Source organism: Ranitomeya imitator, chromosome 5, assembly GCF_032444005.1.
Source record: "Ranitomeya imitator isolate aRanImi1 chromosome 5, aRanImi1.pri, whole genome shotgun sequence".
Taxonomy (NCBI): Eukaryota; Metazoa; Chordata; class Amphibia; order Anura; family Dendrobatidae; genus Ranitomeya; species Ranitomeya imitator.
This window is the reverse complement of record NC_091286.1, coordinates 701558742-701567519: the sequence shown is the minus strand read 5'-3', so window position 1 is coordinate 701567519 and position 8778 is coordinate 701558742. Positions and strand designations below refer to the sequence as shown.

The 8778-nt window shown below is 53.6% G+C and overlaps 1 long non-coding RNA gene across 1 annotated transcript; it reads right to left on the bottom strand.

Annotated features, from left to right (window-relative positions):
* Positions 1-218: 218 nt before the first annotated feature.
* Positions 219-7067, bottom strand: LOC138680992 (uncharacterized). Its single transcript, XR_011321867.1, has 3 exons — positions 6946-7067; positions 383-485; positions 219-288 (listed from the first exon to the last, which is right to left on the bottom strand). It is a non-coding gene; the product is annotated as an uncharacterized lncRNA (long non-coding RNA).
* Positions 7068-8778: the final 1711 nt, after the last annotated feature.

Sequence of the window (8778 nt, the reverse complement as noted above, 5' to 3'; positions counted from 1 at the left end):
CATAGTTGGACTTGTTTCATATGCGAGGAGCACCCGAGGTGTGCGATGTGGCAGCAAAGGTTAACCCATTTAAGCACTGAAGTGTGAATTTACCACTTGGATTGAGATTTTGAAGGCTGTGCCGCCCCATTTACCTTTCCATAGATATTACATAATGATATTGACACTTTATATATTATTTTAGGAGAGTCTTTTCCTCCCCCGAATCATGAACAATCACCTGGGGGTCTTCATTTCTGGCACGTGATGAAGAAACAGACTCAGGACAGTTCATTACCACCGGAAATCCTACAAACAAATAATGAAGCATCACTGATCTGTGTCCAGACCCCCGAGATGTCAGCGGCCCCCGCACCCTGATATAACGGAGAGCGTCTCTCACCTGGATTATGGAGGGTCACTCTGAGCACCAGCACCAGGATGGCGAACACAAGGACTCCTCCGCCTGCCAGGACGAGTCGCGTGGTGGGAGTCAGAGGGCAAAGCTGTAAGACAAGAGGAGAAGATGGAGCCTCAGGTGCCAGGGTCTGAGCTGTGTGTGACCGGGGTCCAGCGCTGACCCCACAGACAGTGGCACGACCCCAAAAGATGCAGCGTGACACATGTATCACTAGGACAGACACGTAGAGAAGGTGGGACACCGCCACTAGAAGAGGTGAGACACCGCCGCTAGAGAAGAGTGGACACCGCTACTAGAAAAGGTGGGACACCAGCACTGGAGAAGGTGGGACACCAGCACTAGAGAAGGTGGGACACCAACACTACAGAAGGTGGGACACCAGCACTAGAGAAGGGGGGACACCGCCACTGGAGAAGGTGGGACACCGCCACTAGAGGAGGTGAGACACCACCGCTAGAGGAGATGAGACACCGCCGCTAGAGAAGGTGGGACACCAGCACTGGAGAAGGTGGGACACCAGCACTAGAGAAGGTGGGACACCAGCACTAGAGAAGGTGGGACACCAGCACTAGAGAAGGTGGGACACCAGCACTGGAGAAGGTGGGACACCAGCACTAGAGAAGGTGGGACACCAACACTGGAGAAAGTGGGACACCAACACTAGAGAAGGTGAGACACCGCCACTAGAGGAGATGAGACACCGCTGCTAGAGAAGGGGGGACACCGCCACTAGAGAAGGGGGGACACCGCTACTAGAGAAGGTGAGACACCGCCACTAGAGGAGATGAGACACCGCTGCTAGAGAAGGGGGGACACCGCTACTAGAGAAGGGGGGACACCGCTACTAGAGAAGGTGGGACACCACCACTAGAGAAGGTGGGACACTGCCACTAGAGAAGGTGGGACACCGCCACTAGAGAAGGGGGGACACCAACACTAGAGAAGGTGGGACACCGCCACTAGAGAAGAGGGGACACCGCCACTAGAGAAGGTGGGACACCAACACTAGAGAAGGTGGGACACCAACACTAAAGAAGGTGGGACACCGCCACTAGAGAAGGTGAGACACCGCCACTAGAGGAGATGAGACACCGCTGCTAGAGAAGGGGGGACACCGCCACTAGAGAAGGGGGGACACCGCTACTAGAGAAGGTGAGACACCGCCACTAGAGGAGATGAGACACCGCTGCTAGAGAAGGGGGGACACCGCTACTAGAGAAGGGGGGACACCGCTACTAGAGAAGGTGGGACACCACCACTAGAGAAGGTGGGACACTGCCACTAGAGAAGGTGGGACACCGCCACTAGAGAAGGGGGGACACCAACACTAGAGAAGGTGGGACACCGCCACTAGAGAAGAGGGGACACCGCCACTAGAGAAGGTGGGACACCAACACTAGAGAAGGTGGGACACCAACACTAAAGAAGGTGGGACACCGCCACTAGAGAAGGTGGGACACCAACACTAGAGAAGGTGGGACACCAACACTAGAGAAGGTGGGACACCGCTACTAGAGAAGGTGGGACACCGACACTAGAGAAGGGGAGACACCGTCACTAGAGAAGGTGGGACACCAACACTAGAGAAGGTGGGACACCAACACTAGAGAAGGTGGGACACCAACACAAGAGAAGGTGGGACACCAACACTAGAGAAGGTGGGACACCGCCACTAGAGGAGATGAGACACTGCTGCTAGAAAAGGTGGGACACCGCCACTAGAGGAGGTGAGACACCGCCGCTAGAGGAGATGAGACACCGCCGCTAAAGAAGAGTGGACACCGCTACTAGAAAAGGTGGGACACCAAAACTGGAGAAGGTGGGACACCAACACTAGAGAAGGTGGGACACCAACACTAGAGAAGGTGGGACACCAACACTAGAGAAGGTGGGACACCGCCACTAGAGAAGGTGGGACACCAACACTAGAGAAGGTGGGACACCAACACTAAAGAAGATGGGACACCGCCACTAGAGAAGGTGGGACACCAACACTAGAGAAGGTGGGACACCAACACTAGAGAAGGGGAGACACCGCCACTAGAGAAGGTGGGACACCGACACTAGAGAAGGGGAGACACCGCCACTAGAGAAGGTGGGACACCAACACAAGAGAAGGTGGGACACCAACACTAGAGAAGGTGAGACACCGCCACTAGAGGAGATGAGACACCGCTGCTAGAGAAGGGGGGACACTGCTACTAGAAAAGGTGGGACACCAGCACTAGAGAAGGTGGGACACCAGCACTAGAGAAGGTGGGACACCAGCACTAGAGAAGGTGGGACACCAGCACTAGAGAAGGTGGGACACCAGCACTAGAGAAGGTGGGACACCAGCACTAGAGAAGGTGGGACACCAACACTACAGAAGGTGGGACACCAGCACTAGAGGAGGTGGGACACCAGCACTAGAGGAGATGAGAAACCGCCACTAGAGGAGAGGGGACACCGCCACTAGAAAAGGTGGGACACCAACACTAGAGAAGGTGGGACACCAACACTAGAGAAGGTGGGACACCAACACTAGAGAAGGTGGGACACCAACACTAGAGAAGGGGGGACGCTGCCACTATAGGAGATGAGACACCGCTACTAGAAAAGGTGGGACACCAGCACTAGAGAAGTTGGGACACCAGCACTAGAGAAGGTGGGATACCAGCACTAGAGGAGATGAGACACCGCCACTAGAGGAGATGAGACACCGCCACTAGAAAAGGTGGGACACCAGCACTAGAGAAGGTGGGACACCAGCACCAGAGAAGGTGGGACACGAACACTAGAGAAGGTGGGACACCAACACTAGAGAAGGTGGGACATCAACACTAGAGAAGGTGAGACACCAACACTAGAGAAGGGGGGACACCGCCACTAGAGAAGGTGGGACATCAACACTAGAGAAGGTGAGACACCGCCACTAGAGGAGATGAGACACCGCTGCTAGAGAAGGGGGGACACCGCTACTAGAGAAGGTGGGACACCAGCACTAGAGAAGGTGGGACACCAGCACTAGAGAAGGTGGGACACCAGCACTAGAGAAGGTGGGACACCAGCACTAGAGAAGGTGGGACACCAACACTACAGAAGGTGGGACACCAGCACTAGAGGAGGTGGGACACCAGCACTAGAGGAGATGAGAAACCGCCACTAGAGGAGAGGGGACACCGCCACTAGAGAAGGTGGGACACCAACACTAGAGAAGGTGGGACACCAACACTAGAGAAGGTGGGACACCAACACTAGAGAAGGTGGGACACCAACACTAGAGAAGGGGGGACGCTGCCACTATAGGAGATGAGACACCGCTACTAGAAAAGGTGGGACACCAGCACTAGAGAAGTTGGGACACCAGCACTAGAGAAGGTGGGATACCAGCACTAGAGGAGATGAGACACCGCCACTAGAGGAGATGAGACACCGCCACTAGAAAAGGTGGGACACCAGCACTAGAGAAGGTGGAACACCAGCACCAGAGAAGGTGGGACACGAACACTAGAGAAGGTGGGACACCAACACTAGAGAAGGTGGGACATCAACACTAGAGAAGGTGAGACACCAACACTAGAGAAGGGGGGACACCGCCACTAGAGAAGGTGGGACATCAACACTAGAGAAGGTGAGACACCGCCACTAGAGGAGATGAGACACCGCTGCTAGAGAAGGGGGGACACCGCTACTAGAAAAGGTGGGACACCGCCACTAGAGGAGGTGAGACACCGCCGCTAGAGGAGATGAGACACCGCTGCTAGAGAAGAGTGGACACCGCTACTAGAAAAGGTGGGACACCAACACTGGAGAAGGTAGGACACCAACACTAGAGAAGGTGGGACACCAACACTAGAGAAGGCGGGACACCAACACTAGAGAAGGGGGGACACCGCCACTAGAGGAGGTGAGACACAGCCGCTAGAGGAGATGAGACACCGCCGCTAGAGAAGAGTGGACACCGCTACTAGAAAAGGTGGGACACCAACACTGGAGAAGGTGGGACACCAACACTAGAGAAGGTGGGACACCAACACTAGAGAAGGTGGGACACCAACACTAGAGAAGGGGAGACACCGCCACTAGAGAAGGTGGGATACCGACACTAGAGAAGGGGAGACACCGCCACTAGAGAAGGTGGGACACCAACACTAGAGAAGGTGAGACACCAGCACTAGAGAAGGTGAGACATCAACACTAGAGAAGGTGGGACATCAACACTAGAGAAGGTGGGACATCAACACTAGAGAAGGTGAGACACCAACACTAGAGAAGGTGGGACACCAACACTAGAGAAGGTGGGACACCAACACTAGAGAAGGGGAGACACCGCCACTAGAGAAAGTGGGACACCGACACTAGAGAAGGGGAGACACCGCCACTAGAGAAGGTGGGACACCGACACTAGAGAAGGGGAGACACCGCCACTAGAGAAGGTGGGACACCAACACTAGAGAAGGTGGGACATCAACACTAGAGAAGGTGAGACACCGCCACTAGAGGAGATGAGACACCGCTGCTAGAGAAGGGGGGACACCGCTACTAGAAAAGGTGGGACACCGCCACTAGAGGAGGTGAGACACCGCCGCTAGATGAGATGAGACACCGCCGCTAGAGAAGAGTGGACACTGCTACTAGAAAAGGTGGGACACCAACACTGGAGAAGGTAGGACACCAACACTAGAGAAGGTGGGACACCAACACTAGAGAAGGTGGGACACCAACACTAGAGAAGGTGGGACACCAACACTAGAGAAGGGGGGACACCAACACTAGAGAAGGGGGGACACCGCCACTAGAGGAGGTGAGACACCGCCACTAGAGGAGATGAGACACCGCTACTGGAAAAGGTGGGACACCAGCACTAGAGAAGGTGGGACACCAGCACTAGATAAGGTGGGACACCAGCACTAGAGAAGGTGGGACACCAGCACTAGAGAAGGTGGGACACCAGCACTAGAGAAGGTGGGTCACCAACACTACAGAAGGTTGGACACCAGCACTAGAGGAGATGAGACACCGCCACTAGAGGAGAGGGGACACCGCCACTAGAAAAGGTGGGACACCAACACTAGAGAAGGTGGGACACCAACACTAGAGAAGGTGGGACACCAAAACTAGAGAAGGTGGGACACCAACACTAGAGAAGGGGGGACACCAACACTAGAGAAGGTGAGACATCAACACTAGAGAAGGTAGGACACCAACACTAGAGAAGGTGGGACACCGCCACTAGAGAAGGTGGGACACCAACACTAGAGAAGGGGGGACGCCGCCACTAGAGAAGGGGGGACGCCGCCACTAGAGGAGATGAGACACCGCTACTAGAAAAGGTGGGACACCAGCACTAGAGAAGGTGGGACACCAACACTAGAGAAGGTGGGATACCAGCACTAGAGGAGATGAGACACCGCCACTAGAGGAGGGGACACCGCCACTAGAGAAGGTGGGACACCAACACTAGAGAAGGTGGGACACCGCTACTAGAGAAGGTGGGACACCGACATTAGAGAAGGTGGGACACCAACACTAGAGAAGGTGGGACATCAACACTAGAGAAGGTGAGACACCAACACAAGAGAAGGTGAGACACCGCCACTAGAGGAGATGAGACACCGCTGCTAGAGAAGGTGGGACACCAACACTAGAGAAGGTGGGACATCAACACTAGAGAAGGTGAGACACCGCCACTAGAGGAGATGAGACACCGCTGCTAGAGAAGGGGGGACACCGCTACTAGAAAAGGTGGGACACAGCCACTAGAGGAGGTGAGACACCGCCGCTAGAGGAGATGAGACACCGCCGCTAGAGAAGAGTGGACACCGCTACTAGAAAAGGTGGGACACCAACACTGGAGAAGGTAGGACACCAACACTAGAGAAGGTGGGACACCAACACTAGAGAAGGTGGGACACCAACACTAGAGAAGGGGGGACACCAACACTAGAGAAGGGGGGACACCGCCACTAGAGGAGGTGAGACACCGCCACTAGAGGAGATGAGACACCGCTACTAGAAAAGGTGGGACACCAGCACTAGAGAAGGTGGGACACCAGCACTAGAGAAGGTGGGACACCAAAACTAGAGAAGGTGGGACACCAACACTAGAGAAGGGGGGACACCGCCACTAGAGAAGGGGGGACGCCGCCACTAGAGGAGATGAGACACCGCTACTAGAAAAGGTGGGACACCAGCACTAGAGAAGGTGGGACACCAACACTAGAGAAGGTGGGATACCAGGACTAGAGGAGATGAGACACCGCCACAAGAGGAGGGGACACCGCCACTAGAAAAGGTGGGACACCAGTACTAGAGAAGGTGGGACACAAGCTTCCCACTAACATACGTCACTCAGGTTTCTGCAGTGTGACACCGCCACTAGAGAATGTAGCACACCGCCACTCGAGAAGGTGGGACACCAACACTAGGGAAGGTGGGTCACAAGCTTCCCACTAACATGGGTCACGCAGGTCTCTGCAGTCAGTGGTGTCAGGTGTCGTGACGTGTCGTCTATGGATTGTGTCCGCTGACCCCTCACTACACGCGGCTCCGCTGACACTTACCGCCGGCCTCCATTGTTTTCTCTCTGATGTTGCAGGAAATGAAATTTCTGTCCGGAGCTCGGATGGGTCATTCATCTGGAAGGAAACGGAGAAACTCAGGTCAGTGCAATCACAGAGACAGTGACATCAGCGCGGGATGTGTGATGTCACAGGGAGACCCAGGACATAGAGCTCATCATCATCATCATCATCCAGCACCATCTATGTGAGAGACCCCCTCATCATCATCCAGCATCATCTGCAGGACAGACCCCCATCATCATCCAGCATTATCTATGGGAGAGACCCCATCATCATCATCCAGCATCATCTATGGGAGAGACACCATCATCATCCAGCATCATCTATGGGAGAGACCCCATCATCATCATCCAGCATCATCTATGGGAGAGACCCCATCATCATCATCCAGCATCATCTACAGGAAACACCCCATCATCATCATCCAGCATCATCTATGGGAGAGACCACATCATCATCCAGCATCATCTATGGGAGAGACCCCATCATCATCCAGCTTCATCTATGGGAGAGACCCCATCATCATCCAGCATCATCTATGGGAGATACAACATCATCATCCATCATCATCTGTGGGAGAGACCCCATCATCATCCAGCATCATCTATGGGAGATACAACATCATCATCCAGCATCATCTATAGGAGAGACCCCATCATCATCCAGCATCATCTATGGGAGAGACCCCATCATCATCATCCAGCATCATCTATGGGAGAGACCCCATCATCATCATCCAGCATCATCTATGGGAGAGACCCCCTCATCATCATCCAGCATCATCTATGGGAGAGACCCCATCATCATCCAGCATCATCTATAGGAGAGACCCCATCATCATCATCCAGCATCATCTATTGGAGAGACCCCATCATCATCCAACATCATCAACAGGAGAGACCCCATCATCATCCAGCATCATCTATAGGAGAGACCCCATCATCATCCAACATCATCTACAGGAGAGACCCCATCATCATCCATCATCATCTATGGGAGAGACCCCATCATCATAATCCAGCATCATCTATGGGAGAGACCCCATCATCATCCAGCATCATCTATGGGAGAGACCCCATCATCATCATCCATCATCATCTACAGGAGAGACCCCATCATCATCCAGCATCATCTATGGGAGAGACCCCATCATCATCCATCATCATCTATGGGAGAGACCCCATCATCATCCATCATCATCTATGGGAGAGACCCCATCATCATAATCCAGCATCATCTATGGGAGAGACCCCATCATCATCCAGCATCATCTATGGGAGAGACCCCATCATCATCATCCATCATCATCTACAGGAGAGACCCCATCATCATCCAGCATCATCTATGGGAGAGACCCCATCATCATCCATCATCATCTATGGGAGAGACCCCATCATCATCCAGCATCATCTATGGGAGAGACCCCATCATCATCCAGCACAATCTATGGGAGAGACCCCATCATCATAATCCAGAATCATCTATGGGAGAGACCCCCTCAACATCATCCAGCATCATCTATGGGAGAGACCCCATCATCATCATCCAGCATCATCTACAGGAGAGACCCCATCATCATCATCCAGCATCATCTACAGGAGAGAACCCATCATCATCCAGCATCATCTACGGGAGAGACCCCATCATCATCCAGCATTATCTATGTGAGAGACCCCATCATCATCCAGCATCATCTATGGGAGAGACCCCATCATCATCATCCAGCATCATCTACAGGAGAGAACCCATCATCATCATCCAGCATCATCTATTGGAGAGACCCCATCATCATCCAACATCATCTATAGGAGA